Consider the following 27,638-nt stretch of genomic DNA (forward strand, 5'->3'; position numbering starts at 1 on the left):
CTGGATGCAGGGAGACAGATCAGTGTAGTGTACCCAGAACAGTGGCAAACAGACAAAAGCAACTGCAAGTATGTGCCCAGAGACAGGTTGAGAGGACAGATGCATGTATGTACCAGAGTGAGCTCCAGAGAGACTGATGGGGACATAAGACTGGGGTAGAGCGAGAGATGGAGAAAGAGAAAGGTGCCTGTGTCGAGTCAGCAGCAGAGAAAATGAAACAAAGGGGCCTCCTGGGATAACCACACACTACTTCCTCACAAAGAACACACAGACGGTGTGTGAAATGACATAGGAACAGCAGCCCGGCTCGCTCAGTCGGTAGAGTATGAGACTCTTAATCTCAGGGTCGTGGTTTCGAGCCCCACGTTGGGCGTGATGCTTTTTAAAGGCTTCTCCATTTTCGGGTTTAACATTAACTCTCACCTTTTTCAGATATTTCGCTGAGGCTTAAAACTACACACACACACACATCCTGCAGTTTGCCTCATGATTCCCACAGGACTCCACACAACGCAGCACTTCCCGCCCTGGGAGGCGCTGCTGGGAGCGGTCCTAGGACGAGCCTTTCCTGCGCCCTTTCCTAGCCTGAGCCGCCCGTGCTTACAGCGAGCTCGGAGTCCGCTCCGGTCCGTCCTGTCCCCCCCATCCTTTCAAAAAGAGGAGTTTAAAGTCTCATCCCCGCTGGTGTTATGATTAAAGTAGGTATGAAAACTACTTTATGTCGGCAGCAGGATTTCATCACAGGACTGGGGAAGATACTGATCTTGAATGTGGCGCCTTACACCGCTCGGGCATTACGGCAGCCTCCGGAACACGGATCTGGAGGCTGACTGCCACCTCGCGAAACAGGGAGAGTTCACACTGTTCTCTACTGGACATTTAAGTATGTGCCCAGAGACAGGTTGAGAGGACACATGCATGTATGTACCAGAGTGAGCTCAAGAGAGACTGATGGGGACATAAGACTGGGGTAGAGCGAGAGATGGAGAAAGAGAAAGGTGCCTGTGTCGAGTCAGCAGCAGAGAAAATGAAACAAAGGGGCCTCCTGGGATAACCACACACTACTTCCTCACAAAGAACACACAGAGGGTGTGTGAAGTGACGTAGGCATAGCAGCCTGGCTAGCTCAGGCAGTAGGGCATGAGACTCTTAATCTCAGGGTCGTGGGTTCGAGCCCCATGTTGGGTGTAATACTTTTTAAAGGCTTCTACATTTTCGGGTTTAACATTAACTCTCACCTTTTTCAGATATTTCGCTGAGGCTTAAAACTACACACACATCCTGCAGTTTGCCTCACGATTCCCACAGGACTCCACACAACGCAGCACTTCCCGCCCTGGGAGGCGCCGCTGGGGGTGGTCCTAGGCCGAGCCTTTCCTGCGCCCTTTCCTAGCTTGGGCCGCCCGTGCTTACAGCGAGCTCGGAGTCCGCTCCGGTCCGTCCTGTCCCCACCCCATCCTTTCAAAAAGAGGAGTTTAAGGTCTCATCCCCCCTGGTGTTATGATTAAAGTAGGTATGAAAACTACTTAATGTCAGCAGCGGGATTTGACCACAGGACTGGGGAAGATACTGCCCTTGAATGTGGCACCTTACACCGCTCAGCCATTCCGGCAGCCTCCGGAACACGGCTCTGGAGGCTGACTGCCACCTTGCGACACAGGGAGAGTTCACACTGTTCTCTACTGGACATTTAAGTATATGCCCAGAGACAGGTTGAGAGGACAGATGCATGTATGTACCACAGTGAGCTCCAGAGAGACTGATGGGGACATAAGACTGGAGTAGAGCGAGAGATGGAGAAAGAGAAAGGTGCCTGGGTCGAGTCAGCAGCAGAGAAAATGAAACAAAGGGGCCTCCTGGGATAACCACACACTACTTCCTCACAAAGAACACACAGAGGGTGTGTGAAATAATATAGGCACAGCAGCCCGACTAGCTCAGTTGGTAGAGCATGAGACTCTTAATCTCAGGGTCGTGGGTTCGAGCCCCACGTTGGGTGTGATGCTTTTCAAAGGCTTCTCCATTTTCAGGTTTAACATAAACTCTCACCTTTTTCAGATATTTCGCTGAGGCTTAAAAATACACAAACACACATCCTGCAGTTTGCCTCACGATTCCCACAGGACTCCACACAACGCAGCACTTCCCGTCCTGGGAGGCGCCGCTGGGAGCGGTCCTAGGCCAAGCCTTTCCTGCGCCCTTTCCTAGCTTGAGCCGCCCGTGCTTACAGCGAGCTCGGAGTCCGCTCCGGTCCGTCCTGTCCCCCCATCCTTTAAAAAAGAGGAGTTTAAGGTCTCATCCCCGCTGGTGTTATGATTAAAGTAAGTATGAAAACTACTTTGACAGCAGCGGGATTTGACCAGAGGACTGGGGAAGATACTGGTCTTGAATGTGGCGCCTTACACCGCTCAACCATTCCGGCAGCCTCCGGACACAACTCTGGAGGCTGACTGCCACCTCGCAACACAGGGAGAGTTCACACTGTTCTCTACTGGACATTTAAGTATATGCCCAGAGACAGGTTGAGAGGACAGATGCATGTATGTACCACAGTGAGCTCCAGAGAGACTGATGGGGACATAAGACTGGGGTAGAGCGAGAGATGGAGAAAGAGAAAGGTGCCTGTGTCGAGTCAGCAGCAGAGAAAATGAAACAAAGGGGCCTCCTAGGATAACCACACACTACTTCCTCACAAAGAACACACAGAGGGTGTGTGAAATGACATAGGCACAGCAGCCTGGCTAGCTCAGTCGGTAGAGCATGAGACTCTTAATCTCAGGGTCGTGGGTTCGAGCCCCACGTTGGACGTGATGCTTTTTAAAGTCTTCTCCATTTTCGGGTTTAACATTAACTCTCACCTTATTCAGATATTTCGCTGAGGCTTAAAAATACACAAACACACATCCTGCAGTTTGCCTCACGATTCCCACAGGACTCCACACAACGCAGCACTTCCCGCCCTGTGAGGCGCCGCTGGGAGTGGTCCTAGGCCGAGCCTTTCCTTCGCCCTTTTCTAGCCTGAGCCGCCCGTGCTTACAGCGAGCTCAGAGTCCGCTACGGTCTGTCCTGTCCCCCCCCATCCTTTCAAAAAGAGGAGTTTAAGGTCTCATCCCCCCTGGTGTTATGATTAAAGTAGGTATGAAAACTACTTTATGTCAGAAGCGGGATTTGACCACAGAACTGGGGAATATACTGCTCTTGAAGGTGGCGCCTTACACCGCCCGGCCATTCCGGCAGCCTCCGGAACACGGCTCTGGAGGCTGACTGCCACCTCGCGACACAGGGAGAGTTCCCACTGTTCTCTACTGGACATTTAAGTATATGCCCAGAGACAGGTTGAGAGGACAGATGCATGTATGTACCAGAGTGAGCTCCAGAGAGACTGATGGGGACATAAGACTGGGGTAGAGCGAGAGATGGAGAAAAAGAAAGGTGCCTGTGTCGAGTCAGCAGCAGAGAAAATGAAACAAAGGGGCCTCCTGGGATAACCACACACTACTTCCTCACAAAGAACACAAAGAGGGTGTGTGAAATGACGTAGGCACAGCAGCCCGGCTAGCTCAGTTGGTAGCGCATGAGACTCTTAATCTCAGGGTCGTGGGTTCGAGCCCCACGTTGGGCGTGATGCTTTTTAAAGGCTTCTCCATTTTCGGGTTTAACATTAACTCTCACCTTTTTCAGATATTTCGCTGCGGCTTAAAACTACACACACACACAGATCCTGCAGTTTGCCTCACGATTCCCACAGGACTCCACACAACGCAGCACTTCCCGCCCTGGGAGGCGCCGCTGGGAGCGGTCCTAGGCCAAGCCTTTCCTGCGCCCTTTCCTAGCCAGAGCCGCCCGTGCTTACAGCGAGCTCGGAGTCCGCTCCGCTCCGTCCTGTCCCCCCCCATCCTTTCAAAAAGAGGATTTTAAGGTCTCATCCCCGCTGGTGTTATGATTAAAGTAGGTATGAAAACGACTTTATGTTGGCAGCGGTATTTGATCACAGGACTGGGGAAGATACTGCTCTTGAATGTGGCGCCTCACACCGCTCGGCCATTCCGGCAGCCTCCGAAACACCGCTCTGGAGGCTGACTGCCACCTCGCGAAACAGGGAGAGTTCACACTGTTCTCTACTGGACATTTAAGTATGTGCCCAGAGTCAGGTTGAGAGGACAGATGCATGTATGTACCAAAGTGAGCTCCAGAGAGACTGATGGGGACATAAGACTGGGATAGAGCGAGAGATGCAGAAATAGAAAGGTGCCTGGGTCGAGTCAGCAGCAGAGAAAATGAAACAAAGGGGCCTCCTGGGATAACCACACACCTCTTCCTCACAAAGAACACACAGAGGGTGTGTGAAATGATATAGGCACAGCAGCCCGCCTACCTCAGTCGGTAGAGCATGAGACTCTTAATGTCAGGGTCGTGGGTTCGAGCCCCACGCTGGGTGTGATGCTTTTTAAAGGCTTCTCCATTTTCGGGTTTAACATAAACTCTCACCTTTTTCAGATATTTTGCTGAGGCTTAAAACTACACACACACACACACATCCTGCAGTTTGCCTCACGATTCCCACAGGACTCCACATAACTCAGCACTTCCCGCCCTGGGAGGCGCCGCTGGGAGCGGTCCTATACGAGCCTTTCCTGCGCCCTTTCCTAGCCTGAGACGCCCGTGCTTACAGCGAGCTCGGAGTCCGCTCCGGTCCGTCCTGTCCCCCCCCCCATCCTTTCAAAAAGAGGAGTTTAAAGTCTCATCCCCGCTGTTGTTATGAATAAAGTAGGTATGAAAACTACTTTATGTCAGCATCGGGATTTGACCACGGGACTGGGAAAGATACTGCTCTTGAATGTGGCGCCTTACACCGCTCGGCCATTCCGGCAGCCTGCGGAACGCGGCTCTGGAGGCTGACTGCCACCTCGCGACACAGGGAGAGTTCACACTGTTCTCTACTGGACATTTAAGTATGTGCCCAGAGACAGGTTGAGAGGACAGATGCATGTATGTACCAGAGTGAGCTCCAGAGAGACTGATGGGGACATAAGACTGGGGTAGAGCGAGAGACGGAGAAAGAGAAAGGTGCCTGTGTCGAGTCAGCAGCAAAGAAAATGAAACAAAGGGGCCTCCTGGGATAACCACACACTACTTCCTCACAAAGAACACACAGAGGGTGTGTGAAATAGCATAGGCATGTCAGCCAGGCTAGCTCAGTCGGCAGAGCATGAGACTCTTAATCTCAGGGTCGTGGGTTCGAGCCCCACGTTGGGTGTGATGCTTTTTAAAGGCTTCTCCATTTTCGGGTTTAACATTAACTCTCACCTTTTTCAGATATTTCGCTGAGACTTAAAACTACACACACACACACATCCTGCAGTTTGCCTCACGATTCCCACAGGACTCCACACAACGCAGCACTTCCCGCCCTGGGAGGCGCCGCTGGGAGTGGTCCTAGGCCGAGCCTTTCCTGCGCCCTTTCCTAGCCTGGGCCGCCCGTGCTTACAGCGAGCTCGGAGTCCGCTCCGGTCCGTCCTGTCCCCCCCATCCTTTCAAAAAGAGGAGTTTAAGGTCTCATCCCCCCTGGTGTTATGATTAAAGTAGGTATGAAAACGACTTAATGTCAGCAGCGGGATTTGACCACAGGACTGGAGAAGATAATGCCCTTGAATGTGGCACCTTACACCGCTCGGCCATTCCGGCAGCCTCCGGAACACGGCTCTGGAGGCTGACTGCCACCTCGCGACACAGGGAGAGTTCACACTGTTCTCTACTGGACATTTAAGTATATGCCCAGAGACAGGTTGAGAGGACAGATGCATGTATGTACCACAGTGAGCTCCAGAGAGACTGATGGGGACATAAGACTGGAGTAGAGCGAGAGATGGAGAAAGAGAAAGGTGCCTGGGTCGAGTCAGCAGCAGAGAAAATGAAACAAAGGGGCCTCCTGGGATAACCACACACTACTTCCTCACAAAGAACACACAGAGGGTGTGTGAAATGATATAGGCACAGCAGCCCGCCTAGCTCAGTCGGAAAGCATGAGACTCTTAATCTCAGGGTCGTGGCTTCGAGCCCCACGTTGGGTGGGATGCCTTTTTAAAGGCTTCTCCATTTTCGGGTTTAACATAAACTCTCACCTTTTTCAGATATTTCGCTGAGGCTTAAAAATACACAAACACACATCCTGCAGTTTGCCTCACGATTCCCACAGGACTCCACACAACGCAGCACTTCCCGTCCTGGGAGGCGCCGCTGGGAGCGGTCCTAGGCCAAGCCTTTCCTGCCTTGAGCCGCCCGTGCTTACAGCGAGCTCGGAGTCCGCTCCGGTCCGTCCTGTCACCCACATCCTTTAAAAAAGAGGAGTTTAAGGTCTCATCCCCGCTGGTGTTATGATTAAAGTAGGTTTGAAAACTACTTTGTCAGCAGCGGGATTTGACCACAGGACTGGGGAAGATACTGCTCTTGAATGTGGCGCCTTACACCGCTCGACCATTCCGGCAGCCTCCGGACACAACTCTGGAGGCTGACTGCCACCTCGCGAAACAGGGAGAGTTCACACTGTTCTCTACTGGACATTTAAGTATGTGCCCAGAGACAGGTTGAGAGGACAGATGCATGTATGTACCAGAGTGAGCTCCAGAGAGACTGAAGGGGACATAAGACTGGGGTAGAGCGAGAGATGGAGAAAGAGAAAGGTGTCTGTGTCGAGTCAGCAGCAGAGAAAATGAAACAAAGGGGCCTCCTGGGATAACCACACACTACTTCCTCACAAAGAACACACAGAGGGTGTGTAAAATGACATAGGCACAGCAGCCTGGCTAGCTTAGTCGGTAGAGCATGAGACTCTTAATCTCAGGGTCGTGGGTTCAAGCCCCACGTTGGGCGTGATGCTTTTTAAAGTCTTCTCCATTTTCGGGTTTAACATTAACTCTCACCTTTTTCAGATATTTTGCTGAGGCTTAAAACTACACACACACACATCCTGCAGTTTGCCTCACGATTCCCACAGGACTCCGCACAACACAGCACTTGACGCCCTGGGTGGCGCCGCTGGAAGCGGTCCTAGGCCGAGCCTTTCCTGCGCCCTTTCCTAGCCAGAGCCGCCCGTGCTTACAGCGAGCGCGGAGTCCGCACCGGTCCGTCCTGTCCCCCCCCATCCTTTCAAAAAGAGGAGTTTAAAGTCTCATCCCCGCTGGTGTTATGATTAAAGTAGGTATGAAAACTACTTTATGTCAGCATCGGGATTTGACCACGGGACTGGGAAAGATACTGCTCTTGAATGTGGCGCCTTACACCGCTCGGCAATTCCGGCAGCCTGCGGAACACGGCTCTGGAGGCTGACTGCTTCCTCGCGACACAGGGAGAGTTCACACTGTTCTCTACTGGACATTTAAGTATGTGCCCAGAGACAGGTTGAGAGGACAGATGCATGTATGTACCAGAGTGAGCTCCAGAGAGACTGATGGGGACATAAGACTGGGGTATAGCGAGAGACGGAGAAAGAGAAAGGTGCCAGTGACGAGTCAGCAGCAAAGACAATGAAACAAAGGGTCCTCCTGGGATAACCACACACTACTTCCTCACAAAGAACACACAGAGGGTGTGTGAAATGACATAGGCACGTCAGCCCGGCTAGCTCAGTCGGTAGAGCATGAGACTCTTAATCTCAGGGTTTTGGGTTCGAGCCCCACGTTGGGTGTGATGCTTTTTAAAGGCTTCTCCATTTTCGGGTTTAACATTAACTCTCACCTTTTTCAGATATTTCGCTGAGACTTAAAACTACACACACACACACATCCTGCAGTTTGCCTCACGATTCCCACAGGACTCCACACAACGCAGCACTTCCCGCCCTGGGAGGCGCCGCTGGGAGTGGTCCTAGGCTAAGCCTTTCCTGCGCCCTTTCCTAGCCTGGGCCGCTCGTGCTTACAGCGAGCTCGGAGTCCGCTCCGGTCCATCCTGTCCCCCCCCATCCTTTCAAAAAGAGGAGTTTAAGGTCTCATCCCCCCTGGTGTTATGATTAAAGTAGGTATGAAAACTACTTAATGTCAGCAGCGGGATTTGACCACAGGACTGGGGAAGATAATGCCCTTGATTGTGGCACCTTACACCGCTCGGCCATTCCGGCAGCCTCCGGAACACGGCTCGGGAGGCTGACTGCCACCTCGCGACACAGGGAGAGTTCACACTGTTCTCTACTGGAAATTTAAGTATATGCCCAGAGACAGGTTGAGAGGACAGATGCATGTATGTACCACAGTGAGCTTCAGAGAGACTGATGGGGACATAAGACTGGAGTAGAGCGAGAGATGGAGAAAGAGAAAGGTGCCTGGGTCGAGTCAGCAGCAGAGAAAATGAAACAAAGGGGCCTCCTGGGATAACCACACACTACTTCCTCACAAAGAACACACAGAGGGTGTGTGAAATGATATAGGCACAGCAGCCCGCCTAGCTCAGTCGGAAAGCATGAGACTCTTAATCTCAGGGTCGTGGCTTCGAACCACACGTTGGGTGTGATGCTTTTTAAAGGCTTCTCCATTTTCGGGTTTAACATAAACTCTCACCTTTTTCAGATATTTCGCTGAGGCTTAAAAATACACAAACACACATCCTGCAGTTTGCCTCACGATTCCCACAGGACTCCACACAACGCAGCACTTCCCGTCCTGGGAGGCGCCGCTGGGAGCGGTCCTAGGCCAAGCCTTTCCTGCGCCCTTTCCTAGCTTGAGCCGCCCGTGCTTACAGCGAGCTCGGAGTCCGCTCCGGTCCGTCCTGTCACCCCCATCCTTTAAAAAAGAGGAGTTTAAGGTCTCATCCCCGCTGGTGTTATGATTAAAGTAGGTTTGAAAACTACTTTGTCAGCAGCGGGATTTGACCACAGGACTGGGGAAGATACTGCTCTTGAATGTGGCGCCTTACAACGCTCGTCCATTCCAGCAGCCTCCGGACACAACTCTGGAGGCTGACTGCCACCTCGCGAAACAGGGAGAGTTCACACTGTTCTCTACTGGACATTTAAGTATGTGCCCAGAGACAGGTTGAGAGGACAGATGCATGTATGTACCAGAGTGAGCTCCAGAGAGACTGAAGGGGACAAAAGACTGGGGTAGAGCGAGAGATGGAGAAAGAGAAAGGTGCCTGTGTCGAGTCAGCAGCAGAGAAAATGAAACAAAGGGGCCTCCTGGGATAACCACACACTACTTCCTCACAAAGAACACACAGAGGGTGTGTAAAATGACATAGGCACAGCAGCCTGGCTAGCTTAGTCAGTAGAGCATGAGACTCTTAATCTCAGGGTTGTGGGTTCGAGCCCCTCATTGGGCGTGATGCTTTTTAAAGTCTTCTCCATTTTCGGGTTTAACATTAACTCTCACCTTATTCAGATATTTCGCTGAGGCTTAAAAATACACAAACACACATCCTGCAGTTTGCCTCACGATTCCCACAGGACTCCACACAACGCAGCACTTCCCGCCCTGGGAGGCGCCGCTGGGAGCGGTCCTAGGCCGAGCCTTTCCTGCGCCCTTTCCTAGCTTGAGCCGCCCGTGCTTACAGCTAGCTCGGAGTCCGCTCCGGTACGTCTTGTCCCCCCCCATCCTATCAAAAAGAGGAGTTTAAGGTCTCATCCCCGCTGGTGTTATGATTAAAGTAGGTATGAAAACTACTTTGTCAGCAGCGGGATTTGACCACGGGACTGGGTAAAATACTGCTCTTGAATGTGGCGCCTTACACCGCTCAGCCATTCCGGCAGCCTCCGGACACAGCTCTGGAGGCTGACTGCCACCTCGCGAAACAGGGAGAGTTCACACTGTTCTCTACTGGACATTTAAGTATGTGCAGAGAGACAGGTTGAGAGGACAGATGCATGTATGTACCAGAGTGAGCTCCAGAGAGACTGAAGGGGACATAAGACTGTGGTAGAGCGAGAGATGGAGAAAGAGAAAGGTGCCTGTGTCGAGTCAGCAGCAGAGAAAATGAAACAAAGGGGCCTCCTGGGATAACCACACACTACTTCCTCACAAAGAACACACAGAGGGTGTGTGAAATGACATAGGCACAGCAGCCTAACTAGCTCAGTACGTGGAGCATGAGACTCTTAATCTCAGGGTTGTGGGTTCGAGCCCCATGTTGGGCGTGATGCTTTTTAAAGGCTTCCCCATTTTCGGGTTTAACATTAACTCTCACCTTTTTCAGATATTTTGCTGAGGCTTAAAACTACACACACACACACACACATCCTGCAGTTTGCCTCACGATTCCCACAGGACTCCACACAACTCAGCACTTCCCGCCCTGGGAGGCGCCGCTGGGAGCGGTCCTATGCGAGCCTTTCCTGCGCCCTTTCCTAGCCTGAGCCGCCCGTGCTTACAGCGAGCTCGGAGTCCGCTCCGGTCCGTCCTGTCCCCACCCATCCTTTCAAAAAGAGGAGATTAAAGTCTCATCCCCGCTGGTGTTATGATTAAAGTAGGTTTGAAAACTACTTTGTCAGCAGCGGGATTTGACCACAGGACTGGGGAAGATACTGCTCTTGAATGTGGCGCCTTACAACGCTCGTCCATTCCAGCAGCCTCCGGACACAACTCTGGAGGCTGACTGCCACCTCGCGAAACAGGGAGAGTTCACACTGTTCTCTACTGGACATTTAAGTATGTGCCCAGAGACAGGTTGAGAGGACAGATGCATGTATGTACCAGAGTGAGCTCCAGAGAGACTGATGGGACATAAGACTGGGGTAGAGCGAGAGATGGAGAAAGAGAAAGGTGCCTGTGTCGAGTCAGCAGCAGAGAAAATGAAACAAAGGGGCCTCCTGGGATAACCACACACTACTTCCTCAAAAAGCACACACAGAGGGTGTGTGAAATGACATAGACACAGCAGCCTGGCTAGCTCAGTCGGTAGAGCATGAGAGTCTTAATCCTCGGGTTGAGGGATCGAGCCCCACGTTGGGCATGATGCTTTTTAAAGGCTTCTCCATTTTCGGGTTTAACATTAACTCTCACCTTTTTCAGATATTTTTCTGAGGCTTAAAACTACACACACACACATCCTGCAGTTTGCCTCACGATTCCCACAGGACTCCACACAACGCAGCACTTCCCGCCAGGGTGGCGCTGCTGGGAGCGGTCCTAGGCCGAGACTTTCCTGCGCCCTTTCCTAGCCTGAGCCGCCCGTGCTTACAGCGAGCTCGGAGTCCGCTCCGGTCCGTCCTGTCTCCCCCCATCCTTTCAAAAAGAGGAGTTTAAAGTCTCATCCCCGCAGTGTTATGATTAAAGTAGGTATGAAAACTACTTTATGTCAGCAGCGGGATTTGACCACGGGACTGGGGAAGATACTGCTCTTGAATGTGGCACCTTACACCGCTCGTCCATTCCAGCAGCCTCCGGACACAACTCTGGAGGCTGACTGCCACCTCGCGAAACAGGGAGAGTTCACACTGTTCTCTACTGGACATTTAAGTATGTGCCCAGAGACAGGTTGAGAGGACAGATGCATGTATGTACCAGAGTGAGCTCCAGAGAGACTGAAGGGGACATAAGACTGGGGTAGAGCGAGAGATGGAGAAAGAGAAAGGTGCCTGTGTCGAGTCAGCAGCAGAGAAAATGAAACAAAGGGGCCTCCTGGGATAACCACACACTACTTCCTCACAAAGAACACACAGAGGGTGTGTAAAATGACATAGGCACAGCAGCCTGGCTAGCTTAGTCAGTAGAGCATGAGACTCTTAATCTCAGGGTTGTGGGTTCGAGCCCCTCATTGGGTGTGATGCTTTTTAAAGTCTTCTCCATTTTCGGGTTTAACATTAACTCTCACCTTATTCAGATATTTCGCTGAGGCTTAAAAATACACAAACACACATCCTGCAGTTTGCCTCACGATTCCCACAGGACTCCACACAACGCAGCACTTCCCGCCCTGGGAGGCGCCGCTGGGAGCGGTCCTAGGCCGAGCCTTTCCTGCGCCCTTTCCTAGCTTGAGCCGCCCGTGCTTACAGCTAGCTCGGAGTCCGCTCCGGTACGTCTTGTCCCCCCCCATCCTATCAAAAAGAGGAGTTTAAGGTCTCATCCCCGCTGGTGTTATGATTAAAGTAGGTATGAAAACTACTTTGTCAGCAGCGGGATTTGACCACGGGACTGGGTAAAATACTGCTCTTGAATGTGGCGCCTTACACCGCTCAGCCATTCCGGCAGCCTCCGGACACAGCTCTGGAGGCTGACTGCCACCTCGCGAAACAGGGAGAGTTCACACTGTTCTCTACTGGACATTTAAGTATGTGCACAGAGACAGGTTGAGAGGACAGATGCATGTATGTACCAGAGTGAGCTCCAGAGAGACTGAAGGGGACATAAGACTGTGGTAGAGCGAGAGATGGAGAAAGAGAAAGGTGCCTGTGTCGAGTCAGCAGCAGAGAAAATGAAACAAAGGGGCCTCCTGGGATAACCACACACTACTTCCTCACAAAGAACACACAGAGGGTGTGTGAAATGACATAGGCACAGCAGCCTGACTAGCTCAGTCCGTGGAGCATGAGACTCTTAATCTCAGGGTTGTGGGTTCGAGCCCCATGTTGGGCGTGATGCTTTTTAAAGGCTTCCCCATTTTCGGGTTTAACATTAACTCTCACCTTTTTCAGATATTTTGCTGAGGCTTAAAACTACACACACACACACACATCCTGCAGTTTGCCTCACGATTCCCACAGGACTCCACACAACTCAGCACTTCCCGCCCTGGGAGGCGCCGCTGGGAGCGGTCCTATGCGAGCCTTTCCTGCGCCCTTTCCTAGCCTGAGCCGCCCGTGCTTACAGCGAGCTCGGAGTCCGCTCCGGTCCGTCCTGTCCCCACCCATCCTTTCAAAAAGAGGAGATTAAAGTCTTATCCCCGCTGGTGTTATGATTAAAGTAGGTATGAAAACTACTTTATGTCAGCAGCGGGATTTGATCACAGGACTGGGGAAGATACTGCTCTTGAATGTGGCGCCTTACACCGCCCGGCCATTCCGGCAGCCTGCGGGACACGGCTCTGGAGGCTGACTGCCACCTCGCGACACAGGGAGAGTTGACACTGTTCTCTACTGGACATTTAAGTATGTGCCCAGAGACAGGTTGAGAGGACAGATGCATGTATGTACCAGAGTGAGCTCCAGAGAGACTGATGGGACATAAGACTGGGGTAGAGCGAGAGATGGAGAAAGAGAAAGGTGCCTGTGTCGAGTCAGCAGCAGAGAAAATGAAACAAAGGGGCCTCCTGGGATAACCACACACTACTTCCTCACAAAGCACACACAGAGGGTGTGTGAAATGACATAGACACAGCAGCCTGGCTAGCTCAGTCGGTAGAGCATGAGAGTCTTAATCCTCGGGTTGAGGGATCGAGCCCCACGTTGGGCATGATGCTTTTTAAAGGCTTCTCCATTTTCGGGTTTAACATTAACTCTCACCTTTTTCAGATATTTTTCTGAGGCTTAAAACTACACACACACACATCCTGCAGTTTGCCTCACGATTCCCACAGGACTCCACACAACGCAGCACTTCCCGCCAGGGTGGCGCTGCTGGGAGCGGTCCTAGGCCGAGACTTTCCTGCGCCCTTTCCTAGCCTGAGCCGCCCGTGCTTACAGCGAGCTCGGAGTCCGCTCCGGTCCGTCCTGTCTCCCCCCATCCTTTCAAAAAGAGGAGTTTAAAGTCTCATCCCCGCAGTGTTATGATTAAAGTAGGTATGAAAACTACTTTATGTCAGCAGCGGGATTTGACCACGGGACTGGGGAAGATACTGCTCTTGAATGTGGCACCTTACACCGCTCGGCCATTACGGCAGCCTGCGGAACACGTCTCTGGAGGCTGACTGCCACCTCGCGACACAGGGAGAGTTCACACTGTTCTCTACTGGACATTTAAGTGTGTGCCCAGAGACAGGTTGAGAGGACAGATGCATGTATGTACCAGAGTGAGCTCCAGAGAGACTGATGGGGACATAAGACTGTGGTAGAGCGAGAGATGGAGAAAGAGAAAGGTGCCTGTGTCGAGTCAGCAGCAAAGAAAATGAAACAAAGAGGCCTCCTGGGATAAATACACACTACTTCCTCACAAAGAACACACAGAGGGTGTGTGAAATGACATAGGCACGTCAGCCCGGCTAGCTCAGTCGGTAGAGCATGAGACTCTTAATCTCAGGGTCGTGGGTTCGAGCCCCACGTTGGGTGTGATGCTTTTTAAAGGCTTCTCCATTTTCGGGTTTAACATTAACTCTCACCTTTTTCAGATATTTCGCTGAGAATTAAAACTACACACACACACACATCCTGCAGTTTGCCTCACGATTCCCACAGGACTCCACACAACGCAGCACTTCCCGCCCTGGGAGGCGCCGCTGGGAGTGGTCCTAGGCCGAGCCTTTCCTGCGCCCTTTCCTAGCCTGAGCCGCCCGTGCTTACAGCGAGCTCGGAGTCCGCTCCGGTCCGTCCTGTCCCCCCTCAATCCTTTCAAAAAGAGGAGTTTAAGGTCTCATCCCCCCTAGTGTTATGATTAAAGTAGGTATGAAAGCTGCTTTATGTCAGCAGTGGGATTTGACCACGGGACTAGGGAAGATACTGCTCTTGAATGTGGCGCCTTACACCGCTCGGCCATTCCGGCAGCCTCCGGAACACGGCTCTGGAGGCTGACTACCACCTCGCGACACAGGGAGAGTTCACACTGTTCTCTACTGGACATTTAAGTATATCCCCAGACACAGGTTGAGAGGACAGATGCATGTATGTACCACAGTGAGCTCCAGAGAGACTGATGGGGACTAAGACTGGAGTAGAGCGAGAGATGGAGAAAGAGAAAGGTGCCTGTGTCGAGTCAGCAGCAAAGAAAATGAAAAAAAGGGGCCTCCTGGGATAACCACACACTACTTCCTCACAAAGCACACACAGAGGGTGTGTGAAATGACATAGGCTCAGCAGCCCGGCTAGCTCAGTCGGTAGCGCATGAGACTCTTAATCTCAGGGTCGTGGGTTCGAGCCCCACGTTGGGCGTGATGCTTTTTAAAGGCTTCTCCATTTTCGGGTTTAACATTAACTCTCACCTTTTTCAGATATTTAGCTGCGGCTTAAAACTACACACACACACAGATCCTGCAGTTTGCCTCACGATTCCCACAGGACTCCACACAACACAGCACTTCCCGCCCTGGGAGGCGCCGCTGGGAGCGGTCCTAGGCCAAGCCTTTCCTGCGCCCTTTCCTAGCCTGAGCCGCCCGTGCTTACAGCGAGCTCGGAGTCCGCTCCGCTCCGTCCTGTCCCCCCCCATCCTTTCAAAAAGAGGATTTTAAGGTCTCATCCCCGCTGGTGTTATGATTAAAGTAGGTATGAAAACTACTTTATGTTGGCAGCGGTATTTGATCACAGGACTGGGGAAGATACTGCTCTTGAATGTGGCGCCACACACCGCTCGGCCATTCCTGCAGCCTCCGAAACACCGCTCTGGAGGCTGACTGCCACCTCGCGAAACAGGGAGAGTTCACACTGTTCTCTACTGGACATTTAAGTATGTGCTCAGAGTCAGGTTGAGAGGACAGATGCATATATGTACCAAAGTGAGCTCCAGAGAGACTGATGGGGACATAAGACTGGGATAGAGCGAGAGATGGAGAAATAGAAAGGTGCCTGGGTCGAGTCAGCAGCAGAGAAAATGAAACAAAGGGGCCTCCTGGGATAACCACACACTACTTCCTCACAAAGAACACACAGAGGGTGTGTGAAATGATATAGGTACAGCAGCCCGCCTAGCTCAGTCGGTAGAGCATGAGACTCTTAATCTCAGGGTTGTGGGATCGAGCCCCATGTTGGGCGTGATGCTTTTTAAAGGCTTCTCCATTTTCGGGTTGAACATTAACTCTCACCTTTTTCAGATATTTTGCTGAGGCTTAAAACTACACACACACACATCCTGCAGTTTGCCTCACGATTTCCACAGGACTCCACACAACGCAGCACTTGCCGCCCTGGGTGGTGCCGCTGGGAGCGGTCCTAGGCCGAGCCTTTCCTGCGACCTTTCCTAGCCTGAGCCGCCCGTGCTTACAGTGAGCTCAGAGTCCGCTCCGGTCCGTCCTGTACCCCCCCATCCTTTCAAAAAGAGGAGTTTAAAGTCTCATCCCCGCTGGTGTTATGATTAAAGTAGGTATGAAAACTACTTTATGTCAGCATCGGGATTTGACCACGGGACTGGGTAAGATACTGCTCTTGAATGTGGCACCTTACACCGCTCGGCCATTCCGGCAGCCTGCGGAACACGGCTCTGGAGGCTGACTGCCACCTCGCGACACAGGGAGAGTTCACACTGTTCTCTACTGGACATTTAAGTATGTGCCCAGAGACAGGTTGAGAGGACAGATGCATGTATGTACCACAGTGAGCTCCAGAGAGACTGATGGGGACATAAGACGGGAGTAGAGCGAGAGATGGAGAAAGAGAAAGGTGCCTGGGTCGAGTCAGCAGCAGAGAAAATGAAACAAAGGGGCCTCCTGGGATAACCACACACTACTTCCTCACAAAGAACACACAGAGGGTGTGTAAAATGACATAGGCACAGCAGCCTGGCTAGCTTAGTCGGTAGAGCATGAGACTCTTAATCTCAGGGTGGTGGGTTCAAGCCCCACGTTGGGCGTGATGCTTTTTAAAGTCTTCTCCATTTTCGGGTTTAACATTAACTCTCAGCTTTTTCAGATATTTTGCTGAGGCTTAAAACTACACACACACACATCCTGCAGTTTGCCTCACGATTCCCACAGGACTCCACACAACGCAGCACTTGCCGCCCTGGGTGGCGCCGCTGGGAGCGGTCCTATGCGAGCCTTTCCTGCGCCCTTTCCTAGCCTGAGCCGCCCGTGCTTACAGCGAGCTCGGAGTCCGCTCCGGTCCGTCCTGTCCCCCCCCATCCTTTCAAAAAGAGGAGTTTAAAGTCTCAATCCCGCTGGTGTTATGATTAAAGTAGGTCTGAAAACTACTTTATGTCAGCATCGGGATTTGACCACGGGACTGGGAAAGATACTGCTCTTGAATGTGGCGCCTTACACCGCTCGGCCATTCCGGCAGCCTGCGGAACACAGCTCTGGAGGCTGACTGCCACCTCGCGACACAGGGAGAGTTCACACTGTTCTCTACTGGACATTTAAGTATGTGCCCAGAGACAGGTTGAGAGGACAGATGCATGTATGTACCAGAGTGAGCTCCAGAGAGACTGATGGGGACATAAGACTGGGGTAGAGCGAGAGACGGAGAAAGAGAAAGGTGCCTGTGTCGAGTCAGCAGCAAAGACAATGAAACAAAGGGGCCTCCTGGGATAACCACACACTACTTCCTCACAAAGAACACACAGAGGGTGTGTGAAATAACATAGGCACGTCAGCCCGGCTACCTCAGTCGGTAGAGCATGAGACTCTTAATCTCAGGGTTGTGGGTCCGAGCCCCACGTTGGGTGTGATGCTTATTAAAGGATTCTCCATTTTCGGGTTTAACATTAACTCTCACCTTTTTCAGATATTTCGCTGAGACTTAAAACTACACACACACACACATCCTGCAGTTTGCCTCACGATTCCCACAGGACTCCACACAACGCAGCACTTCCCGCCCTGGGAGGCGCCGCTGGGAGTGGTCCTAGGCCGAGCCTTTCCTGCTCCCTTTCCTAGCCTGGGCCGCCCGTGCTTACAGCGAGCTCGGAGTCCGCTCCGGTCCGTCCTGTCCCCCCCCATCCTTTCAAAAAGAGGAGTTTAAGGTCTCATCCCCCCTGGTGTTATGATTAAAGTAGGTATGAAAACTACTTAATGTCAGCAGCGGGATTTGACCACAGGACTGGGGAAGATAATGCCCTTGAATGTGGCACCTTACACCGCTCGGCCATTCCGGCAGCCTCCGGAACACGGCTCTGGAGGCTGACTGCCACCTCGCGACACAGGGAGAGTTCACACTGTTCTCTACTGGACATTTAAGTATATGCCCAGAGACAGGTTGAGAGGACAGATGCATGTATGTACCACAGTGAGCTCCAGAGAGACTGATGGGGACATAAGACTGGAGTAGAGCGAGAGATGGAGAAAGAGAAAGGTGCCTGGGTCGAGTCAGCAGCAGAGAAAATGAAACAAAGGGGCCTCCTGGGATAACCATACACTACTTCCTCACAAAGAACACACAGAGGGTGTGTAAAATGAGATAGGCACAGCAGCCTGGCTAGCTTAGTCGGTAGAGCATGAGACTCTTAATCTCAGGGTCGTGGGTTCAAGCCCCACGTTGGGCGTGATGCTTTTTAAAGTCTTCTCCATTTTCGGGTTTAACATTAACTCTCACCTTTTTCAGATATTTTGCTGAGGCTTAAAACTACACACACACACATCCTGCAATTTGCCTCACGATTCCCACAGGACTCCACACAACGCAGCACTTGCCGCCCTGGGTGGCGCCGCTGGGAGCGGTCCTAGGCCGAGCCTTTCCTGCGCCCTTTCCTAGCCTGAGCCGCCCGTGCTTACAGCGAGCTCGGAGTCCGCTCCGGTCCGTCCTGTCCCCCCCCATCCTTTCAAAAAGAGGAGTTTAAAGTCTCATCCCCGCTGGTGTTAAGATTAAAGTAGGTATGAAAACTACTTTATGTCAGCATCGGGATTTGACCACGGGACTGGGAAAGATACTGCTCTTGAATGTGACGCCTTACACCGCTCGGCCATTCCGGCAGCCTGCGGAACACGGCTCTGGAGGCTGACTGCCACCTCGCGACACAGGGAGAGTTCACACTGTTCTCTACTGGACATTTAAGTATGTGCCCAGAGACAGGTTGAGAGGACAGATGCATGTATGTACCAGAGTGAGCTCCAGAGAGACTGATGGGGACATAAGACTGGGGTAGAGCGAGAGACGGAGAAAGAGAAAGGTGCCTGTGTCGAGTCAGCAGCAAAGACAATGAAACAAAGGGGCCTCCTGGGATAACCACACACTACTTCCTCACTAAGAACACACAGAGGGGGTGTGAAATGACATAGGCACGTCAGCCCAGCTAGCTCAGTCGGTAGAGCATGAGACTCATAATCTCAGGGTCGTGGGTTCGAGCCCCACGTTGGGTGTGATGCTTTTTAAAGGCTTCTCCATTTTCGGGTTTAACATTAACTCTCACCTTTTTCAGATATTTCGCTGAGACTTAAAACTACACACACACACACATCCTGCAGTTTGCCTCACGATTCCCACAGGACTCCACACAACGCAGCACTTCCCGCCCTGGGAGGCGCCGCTGGGAGTGGTCCTAGGCTGAGCCTTTCCTGCGCCCTTTCCTAGCCTGGGCCGCTCGAGCTTACAGCGAGCTCGGAGTCCGCTACGGTCCGTCCTGTCCCCCCCCATCCTTTCAAAAAGAGGAGTTTAAGGTCTCATCCCCCCTGGTGTTATGATTAAAGTAGGTATGAAAACTACTTAATGTCAGCAGCGGGATTTGACCACAGGACTGGGGAAGATAATGCCCTTGAATGTGGCACCTTACACCGCTCGGCCATTCCGGCAGCCTCCGGAACACGGCTCTGGAGGCTGACTGCCACCTCGCGACACAGGGAGAGTTCACACTGTTCTCTACTGGACATTTAAGTATATGCCCAGAGACAGGTTGAGACGACAGATGCATGTATGTACCACAGTGAGCTCCAGAGAGACTGATGGGGACATAAGACTGGGGTAGAGCCAGAGATGGAGAAAGAGAAAGGTGCCTGTGCCGAGTCAGCAGCAGAGAAAATGAAACAAAGGGGCCTCCTGGGATAACCACACACTACTTCCTCACAAAGAACACACAGAGGGTGTGTGAAATGATATAGGCACAGCAGCCCGCCTAGCTCAGTCGGAAAGCATGAGACTCTTAATCTCAGGGTCGTGGCTTCGAACCCCACGTTGGGTGTGATGCTTTTTAAAGGCTTCTCCATTTTCGGGTTTAACATAAACTCTCACCTTTTTCAGATATTTCGCTGAGGCTTAAAAATACACAAACACACATCCTGCAGTTTGCCTCACGATTCCCACAGGACTCCACACAACGCAGCACTTCCCGTCCTGGGAGGCGCCGCTGGGAGCGGTCCTAGGCCAAGCCTTTCCTGCGCCCTTTCCTAGCCTGAGCCGCCCGTGCTTACAGCGAGCTCGGAGTCCGCTCCGGTCCGTCCTGTCCCCCCCATTCTTCAAAAAAGAGGAGTTTAAGGTCTCATCCCCGCTGGTGTTATGATTAAAGTAGGTATGAAAACTACTTTGTCAGCAGCAGGATTTGACCACAGGACTGGGGAAGATACTGCTCTTGAATGTGGCGCCTTACACCGCTCGGCCATTCAGGCAGCCTCCAGACACACCTCTGGAGGCTGACTGCTACCTCGCGAAACAGGGAGAGTTCACACTGTTCTCTACTGGACATTTAAGTATGTGCCCAGAGACAGGTTGAGAGGACAGATGCATGTATGTACCAGAGTGAGCTCCAGAGACACTGAAGGGGACATAAGACTGGGGTAGAGCGAGAGATGGAGAAAGAGAAAGGTGCCTGTGTCGAGTCAGCAGCAGAGAAAATGAAACAAAGGGGCCTCCTGGGATAACCACACACTACTTCCTCACAAAGAACACACAGAGGGTGTGTGAAATGACATAGGCACAGCAGCCTGACTAGCTCAGTCCGTGGAGCATGAGACTCTTAATCTCAGGGTTGTGGGTTCGAGCCCCATGTTGGGCGTGATGCTTTTTAAAGGCTTCCCCATTTTCGGGTTTAACATTAACTCTCACCTTTTTCAGATATTTTGCTGAGGCTTAAAACTACACACACACACACACATCCTGCAGTTTGCCTCACGATTCCCACAGGACTCCACACAACTCAGCACTTCCCGCCCTGGGAGGCGCCGCTGGGAGCGGTCCTATGCGAGCCTTTCCTGCGCCCTTTCCTAGCCTGAGCCGCCCGTGCTTACAGCGAGCTCGGAGTCGGCTCCGGTCCGTCCTGTCCCCACCCATCCTTTCAAAAAGAGGAGATTAAAGTCTCATCCCCGCTGGTGTTATGATTAAAGTAGGTATGAAAACTACTTTATGTCAGCAGCGGGATTTGATCACAGGATTGGGGAAGATATTGCTCTTGAATGTGGCGCCTTACACCGCTCGGCCATTCCGGCAGCTTGCGGGACACGGCTCTGGAGGCTGACTGCCACCTCGCGACACAGGGAGAGTTGACACTGTTCTCTACTGGACATTTAAGTATGTGCCCAGAGACAGGTTGAGAGGACAGATGCATGTATGTACCAGAGTGAGCTCCAGAGAGACTGATGGGACATAAGACTGGGGTAGAGCGAGAGATGGAGAAAGAGAAAGGTGCCTGTGTCGAGTCAGCAGCAGAGAAAATGAAACAAAGGGGCCTCCTGGGATAACCACACACTACTTCCTCACAAAGCACACAAAGAGGGTGTGTGAAATGACATAGACACAGCAGCCTGGCTAGCTCAGTCGGTAGAGCATGAGAGTCTTAATCCTCGGGTTGAGGGATCGAGCCCCACGTTGGGCATGATGCTTTTTAAAGGCTTCTCCATTTTCGGGTTTAACATTAACTCTCACCTTTTTCAGATATTTTTCTGAGGCTTAAAACTACACACACACACATCCTGCAGTTTGCCTCACGATTCCCACAGGGCTCCACACAACGCAGCACTTCCCGCCAGGGTGGCGCTGCTGGGAGCGGTCCTAGGCCGAGCCTTTCCTGCGCCCTTTCCTAGCCTGAGCCGCCCGTGCTTACAGCGAGCTCAGAGTCCGCTCCAGTCCGTCCTGTTTCCCCCCATCCTTTCAAAAAGAGGAGTTTAAAGTCTCATCCCCGCAGTGTTATGATTAAAGTAGGTATGAAAACTACTTTATGTCAGCAGCGGGATTTGACCACAGGACTGGGGAAGATACTGCTCTTGAATGTGGCACCTTACACCGCTCGGCCATTACGGCAGCCTGCGGAACACGTCTCTGGAGGCTGACTGCCACCTCGCGACACAGGGAGAGTTCACACTGTTCTCTACTGGACATTTAAGTGTGTGCCCAGAGACAGGTTGAGAGGACAGATGCATGTATGTACCAGAGTGAGCTCCAGAGAGACTGATGGGGACATAAGACTGTGGTAGAGCGAGAGATGGAGAAAGAGAAAGGTGCCTGTGTCGAGTCAGCAGCAAAGAAAATGAAACAAAGGGGCCTCCTGGGATAACTACACACTACTTCCTCACAAAGAACACACAGAGGGTGTGTGAAATGACATAGGCACGTCAGCCCGGCTAGCTCAGTCGGTAGAGCATGAGACTCTTAATCTCAGGGTCGTGGGTTCGAGCCCCACGTTGGGTGTGATGCTTTTTAAAGGCTTCTCCATTTTCGGGTTTAACATTAACTCACCTTTTTCAGATATTTCGCTGAGAATTAAAACTACACACACACACACATCCTGCAGTTTGCCTCACGATTCCCACAGGACTCCACACAACGCAGCACTTCCCGCCCTGGGAGGCGCCCCTGGGAGTGGTCCTAGGCCGAGCCTTTCCTGCGCCCTTTCCTAGCCTGAGCCGCCCGTGCTTACAGCGAGCTCGGAGTCCGCTCCGGTCCGTCCTGTCCCCCCTCCATCCTTTCAAAAAGAGGAGTTTAAGGTCTCATCCCCCCTGGTGTTATGATTAAAGTAGGTATGAAAGCTGCTTTATGTCAGCAGTGGGATTTGACCACGGGACTAGGGAAGATACTGCTCTTGAATGTGGCGCCTTACACCGCTCGGCCATTCCGGCAGCCTCCGGAACACGGCTCTGGAGGCTGACTGCCACCTCGCGACACAGGGAGAGTTCACACTGTTCTCTACTGGACATTTAAGTCTATCCCCAGACACAGGTTGAGAGGACAGATGCATGTATGTACCACAGTGAGCTCCAGAGAGACTGATGGGGACATAAGACTGGAGTAGAGCGAGAGATGGAGAAAGAGAAAGGTGCCTGTGTCGAGTCAGCAGCAAAGAAAATGAAAAAAAGGGGCCTCCTGGGATAACCACACACTACTTCCTCACAAAGCACACACAGAGGGTGTGTGAAATGACATAGGCACAGCAGCCCGGCTAGCTCAGTCGGTAGCGCATGAGACTCTTAATCTCAGGGTCGTGGGTTCGAGCCCCACGTTGGGCGTGATGCTTTTTAAAGGCTTCTCCATTTTCGGGTTTAACATTAACTCTCACCTTTTTCAGATATTTAGCTGCGGCTTAAAACTACACACACACACAGATCCTGCAGTTTGCCTCACGATTCCCACAGGACTCCACACAACGCAGCACTTCCCGCCCTGGGAGGCGCCGCTGGGAGCGGTCCTAGGCCAAGCCTTTCCTGCGCCCTTTCCTAGCCTGAGCCGCCCGTGCTTACAGCGAGCTCGGAGTCCGCTCCGCTCCGTCCTGTCCCCCCCCATCCTTTCAAAAAGAGGATTTTAAGGTCTCATCCCCGCTGGTGTTATGATTAAAGTAGGTATGAAAACTACTTTATGTTGGCAGCGGTATTTGATCACAGGACTGGGGAAGATACTGCTCTTGAATGTGGCGCCTCACACCGCTCGGCCATTCCTGCAGCCTCCGAAACACCGCTCTGGAGGCTGACTGCCACCTCGCGAAACAGGGAGAGTTCACACTGTTCTCTACTGGACATTTAAGTATGTGCTCAGAGTCAGGTTGAGAGGACAGATGCATGTATGTACCAAAGTGAGCTCCAGAGAGACTGATGGGGACATAAGACTGGGATGGAGCGAGAGATGGAGAAATAGAAAGGTGCCTGGGTCGAGTCAGCAGCAGAGAAAATGAAACAATGGGGCCTCCTGGGATAACCACACACTACTTCCTCACAAAGAACACACAGAGGGTGTGTGAAATGATATAGGTACAACAGCCCGCCTAGCTCTGTCGGTAGAGCATGAGACTCTTAATCTCAGGGTCGTGGGTTCGAGCCCCACGCTGGGTGTGATGCTTTTTAAAGGCTTCTCCATTTTCGGGTTTAACATAAACTCTCACCTTTTTCAGATATTTTGCTGAGGCTTAAAACTACACCCACACACACACATCCTGCAGTTTGCCTCACGATTCCCACAGGACTCCACACAACTCAGCACTTCCCGCCCTGGGAGGCGCCGCTGGGAGCGGTCCTATGCGAGCCTTTCCTGCGCCCTTTCCTAGCCTGAGCCGCCCGTGCTTACAGCGAGCTCGGAGTCCGCTCCGGTCCGTCCTGTCACCACCCATCCTTTCAAAAAGAGGAGATTAAAGTCTCATCCCCGCTGTTGTTATGATTAAAGTAGGTATGAAAACAACTTTATGTCAGCAGCGGGATTTGATCACAGGACTGGGGAAGATACTGCTCTTGAATGTGGTGCCTTACACCGCTCGGCCATTCCAGCTACCTGCGGAACACGGCTCTGGAGGCTGACTGCCACCTCGCGACACAGGGAGAGTTCACACTGTTCTCTACTGGACATTTAAGTATATGCCCAGAGACAGGTTGAGAGGACAGATGCATGTATGTACCACAGTGAGCTCCAGAGAGACTGATGGGGACATAAGACTGGAGTAGAGCGAGAGATGGAGAAAGAGAAAGGTGCCTGGGTCGAGTCAGCAGCAGAGAAAATGAAACAAAGGGGCCTCCTGGGATAACCACACACTACTTCCTCACAAAGAACACACAGAGGGTGTGTAAAATGACATAGGCACAGCAGCCTGGCTAGCTTAGTCGGTAGAGCATGAGACTCTTAATCTCAGGGTTGTGGGTTCGAGCCCCACGTTGGGCGTGATGCTTTTTAAAGGCTTCTCCATTTTCGGGTTTAACATTAACTCTCACCTTTTTCAGATATTTAGCTGCGGCTTAAAACTACACACACACACAGATCCTGCAGTTTGCCTCACGATTCCCACAGGACTCCACACAACGCAGCACTTCCCGCCCTGGGAGGCGCCGCTGGGAGCGGTCCTAGGCCAAGCCTTTCCTGCGCCCTTTCCTAGCCTGAGCCGCCCGTGCTTACAGCGAGCTCGGAGTCCGCTCCGCTCCGTCCTGTCCCCCCCCATCCTTTCAAAAAGAGGATTTTAAGGTCTCATCCCCGCTGGTGTTATGATTAAAGTAGGTATGAAAACTACTTTATGTTGGCAGCGGTATTTGATCACAGGACTGGGGAAGATACTGCTCTTGAATGTGGTGCCTTACACCGCTCGGCCATTCCAGCTACCTGTGGAACACGGCTCTGGAGGCTGACTGCCACCTCGCGACACAGGGAGAGTTCACACTGTTCTCTACTGGACATTTAAGTGTGTGCCCAGAGACAGGTTGAGAGGACAGATGCATGTATGTACCAGAGTGAGCTCCAGAGAGACTGATGGGGACATAAGACTGTGGTAGAGCGAGAGATGGAGAAAGAGAAAGGTGCCTGTGTCGAGTCAGCAGCAAAGAAAATGAAACAAAGGGGCCTCCTGGGATAACTACACACTACTTCCTCACAAAGAACACACAGAGGGTGTGTGAAATGACATAGGCACGTCAGCCCGGCTAGCTCAGTCGGTAGAGCATGAGACTCTTAATCTCAGGGTCGTGGGTTCGAGCCCCACGTTGGGTGTGATGCTTTTTAAAGGCTTCTCCATTTTCGGGTTTAACATTAACTCTCACCTTTTTCAGATATTTCGCTGAGAATTAAAACTACACACACACACACATCCTGCAGTTTGCCTCACGATTCCCACAGGACTCCACACAACGCAGCACTTCCCGCCCTGGGAGGCGCCGCTGGGAGTGGTCCTAGGCCGAGCCTTTCCTGCGCCCTTTCCTAGCCTGAGCCGCCCGTGCTTACAGCGAGCTCGGAGTCCGCTCCGGTCCGTCCTGTCCCCCCTCCATCCTTTCAAAAAGAGGAGTTTAAGGTCTCATCCCCCCTGGTGTTATGATTAAAGTAGGTATGAAAGCTGCTTTATGTCAGCAGTGGGATTTGACCACGGGACTAGGGAAGATAGTGCTCTTGAATGTGGCGCCTTACACCGCTCGGCCATTCCGGCAGCCTCCGGAACACGGCTCTGGAGGCTGACTGCCACCTCGCGACACAGGGAGAGTTCACACTGTTCTCTACTGGACATTTAAGTCTATCCCCAGACACAGGTTGAGAGGACAGATGCATGTATGTACCACAGTGAGCTCCAGAGAGACTGATGGGGACATAAGACTGGAGTAGAGCGAGAGATGGAGAAAGAGAAAGGTGCCTGTGTCGAGTCAGCAGCAAAGAAAATGAAAAAAAGGGGCCTCCTGGGATAACCACACACTACTTCCTCACAAAGCACACACAGAGGGTGTGTGAAATGACATAGGCACAGCAGCCCGGCTAGCTCAGTCGGAAGCGCATGAGACTCTTAATCTCAGGGTCGTGGGTTCGAGCCCCACGTTGGGCGTGATGCTTTTTAAAGGCTTCTCCATTTTCGGGTTTAACATTAACTCTCACCTTTTTCAGATATTTAGCTGCGGCTTAAAACTACACACACACACAGATCCTGCAGTTTGCCTCACGATTCCCACAGGACTCCACACAACGCAGCACTTCCCGCCCTGGGAGGCGCCGCTGGGAGCGGTCCTAGGCCAAGCCTTTCCTGCGCCCTTTCCTAGCCTGAGCCGCCCGTGCTTACAGCGAGCTCGGAGTCCGCTCCGCTCCGTCCTGTCCCCCCCCATCCTTTCAAAAAGAGGATTTTATGGTCTCATCCCCGCTGGTGTTATGATTAAAGTAGGTATGAAAACTACTTTATGTTGGCAGCGGTATTTGATCACAGGACTGGGGAAGATACTGCTCTTGAATGTGGCGCCTCACACCGCTCGGCCATTCCTGCAGCCTCCGAAACACCGCTCTGGAGGCTGACTGCCACCTCGCGAAACAGGGAGAGTTCACACTGTTCTCTACTGGACATTTAAGTATGTGCTCAGAGTCAGGTTGAGAGGACAGATGCATGTATGTACCAAAGTGAGCTCCAGAGAGACTGATGGGGACATAAGACTGGGATAGAGCGAGAGATGGAGAAATAGAAAGGTGCCTGGGTCGAGTCAGCAGCAGAGAAAATGAAACAAAGGGGCCTCCTGGGATAACCACACACTACTTCCTCACAAAGAACACACAGAGGGTGTGTGAAATGATATAGGTACAGCAGCCCGTCTAGCTCAGTCTGTAGAGCATGAGACTCTTAATCTCAGGGTCGTGGGTTCGAGCCCCATGCTGGGCGTGATGCTTTTTAAAGGCTTCTCCATTTTCGGGTTTAACATAAACTCTCACCTTTTTCAGATATTTTGCTGAGGCTTAAAACTACACCCACACACACACATCCTGCAGTTTGCCTCACGATTCCCACAGGACTCCACACAACTCAGCACTTCCCGCCCTGGGAGGCGCCGCTGGGAGCGGTCCTATGCGAGCCTTTCCTGCGCCCTTTCCTAGCCTGAGCAGCCCGTGCTTACAGCGAGCTCGGAGTCCGCTCCGGTCCGTCCTGTCACCACCCATCCTTTCAAAAAGAGGAGATTAAAGTCTCATCCCCGCTGTTGTTATGATTAAAGTAGGTATGAAAACAACTTTATGTCAGCAGCGGGATTTGATCACAGGACTGGGGAAGATACTGCTCTTGAATGTGGTGCCTTACACC

At 52.1% G+C, this 27,638-nt stretch overlaps 8 non-coding genes across 8 annotated transcripts; all 8 read left to right on the top strand.

Moving 5' to 3' along the window:
• The first annotated feature begins 1,926 nt into the window (after window positions 1-1,926).
• On the top strand, window positions 1,927-1,999 carry TRNAK-CUU (transfer RNA lysine (anticodon CUU)). Its single transcript has one exon. It is a non-coding gene; the product is annotated as a tRNA-Lys (tRNA).
• Window positions 2,000-2,735: 736 nt separating this feature from the next.
• Window positions 2,736-2,808, top strand: TRNAK-CUU (transfer RNA lysine (anticodon CUU)). Its single transcript has one exon. It is a non-coding gene; the product is annotated as a tRNA-Lys (tRNA).
• A 3,989-nt stretch (window positions 2,809-6,797) lies between these two features.
• TRNAK-CUU (transfer RNA lysine (anticodon CUU)) lies at window positions 6,798-6,870 on the top strand. Its single transcript has one exon. It is a non-coding gene; the product is annotated as a tRNA-Lys (tRNA).
• A 7,242-nt stretch (window positions 6,871-14,112) lies between these two features.
• Window positions 14,113-14,185, top strand: TRNAK-CUU (transfer RNA lysine (anticodon CUU)). The gene has a single exon. It is a non-coding gene; the product is annotated as a tRNA-Lys (tRNA).
• A 4,002-nt stretch (window positions 14,186-18,187) lies between these two features.
• Window positions 18,188-18,260, top strand: TRNAK-CUU (transfer RNA lysine (anticodon CUU)). Its single transcript has one exon. It is a non-coding gene; the product is annotated as a tRNA-Lys (tRNA).
• A 741-nt stretch (window positions 18,261-19,001) lies between these two features.
• On the top strand, window positions 19,002-19,074 carry TRNAM-CAU (transfer RNA methionine (anticodon CAU)). Its single transcript has one exon. It is a non-coding gene; the product is annotated as a tRNA-Met (tRNA).
• A 3,180-nt stretch (window positions 19,075-22,254) lies between these two features.
• Window positions 22,255-22,327, top strand: TRNAK-CUU (transfer RNA lysine (anticodon CUU)). The gene has a single exon. It is a non-coding gene; the product is annotated as a tRNA-Lys (tRNA).
• A 3,191-nt stretch (window positions 22,328-25,518) lies between these two features.
• On the top strand, window positions 25,519-25,591 carry TRNAK-CUU (transfer RNA lysine (anticodon CUU)). Its single transcript has one exon. It is a non-coding gene; the product is annotated as a tRNA-Lys (tRNA).
• The last annotated feature ends 2,047 nt before the right edge of the window (window positions 25,592-27,638 follow it).

Source organism: Pleurodeles waltl, chromosome 6 (genome assembly GCF_031143425.1).
Source record: "Pleurodeles waltl isolate 20211129_DDA chromosome 6, aPleWal1.hap1.20221129, whole genome shotgun sequence".
In the NCBI taxonomy this organism is placed as follows: domain Eukaryota; kingdom Metazoa; phylum Chordata; class Amphibia; order Caudata; family Salamandridae; genus Pleurodeles; species Pleurodeles waltl.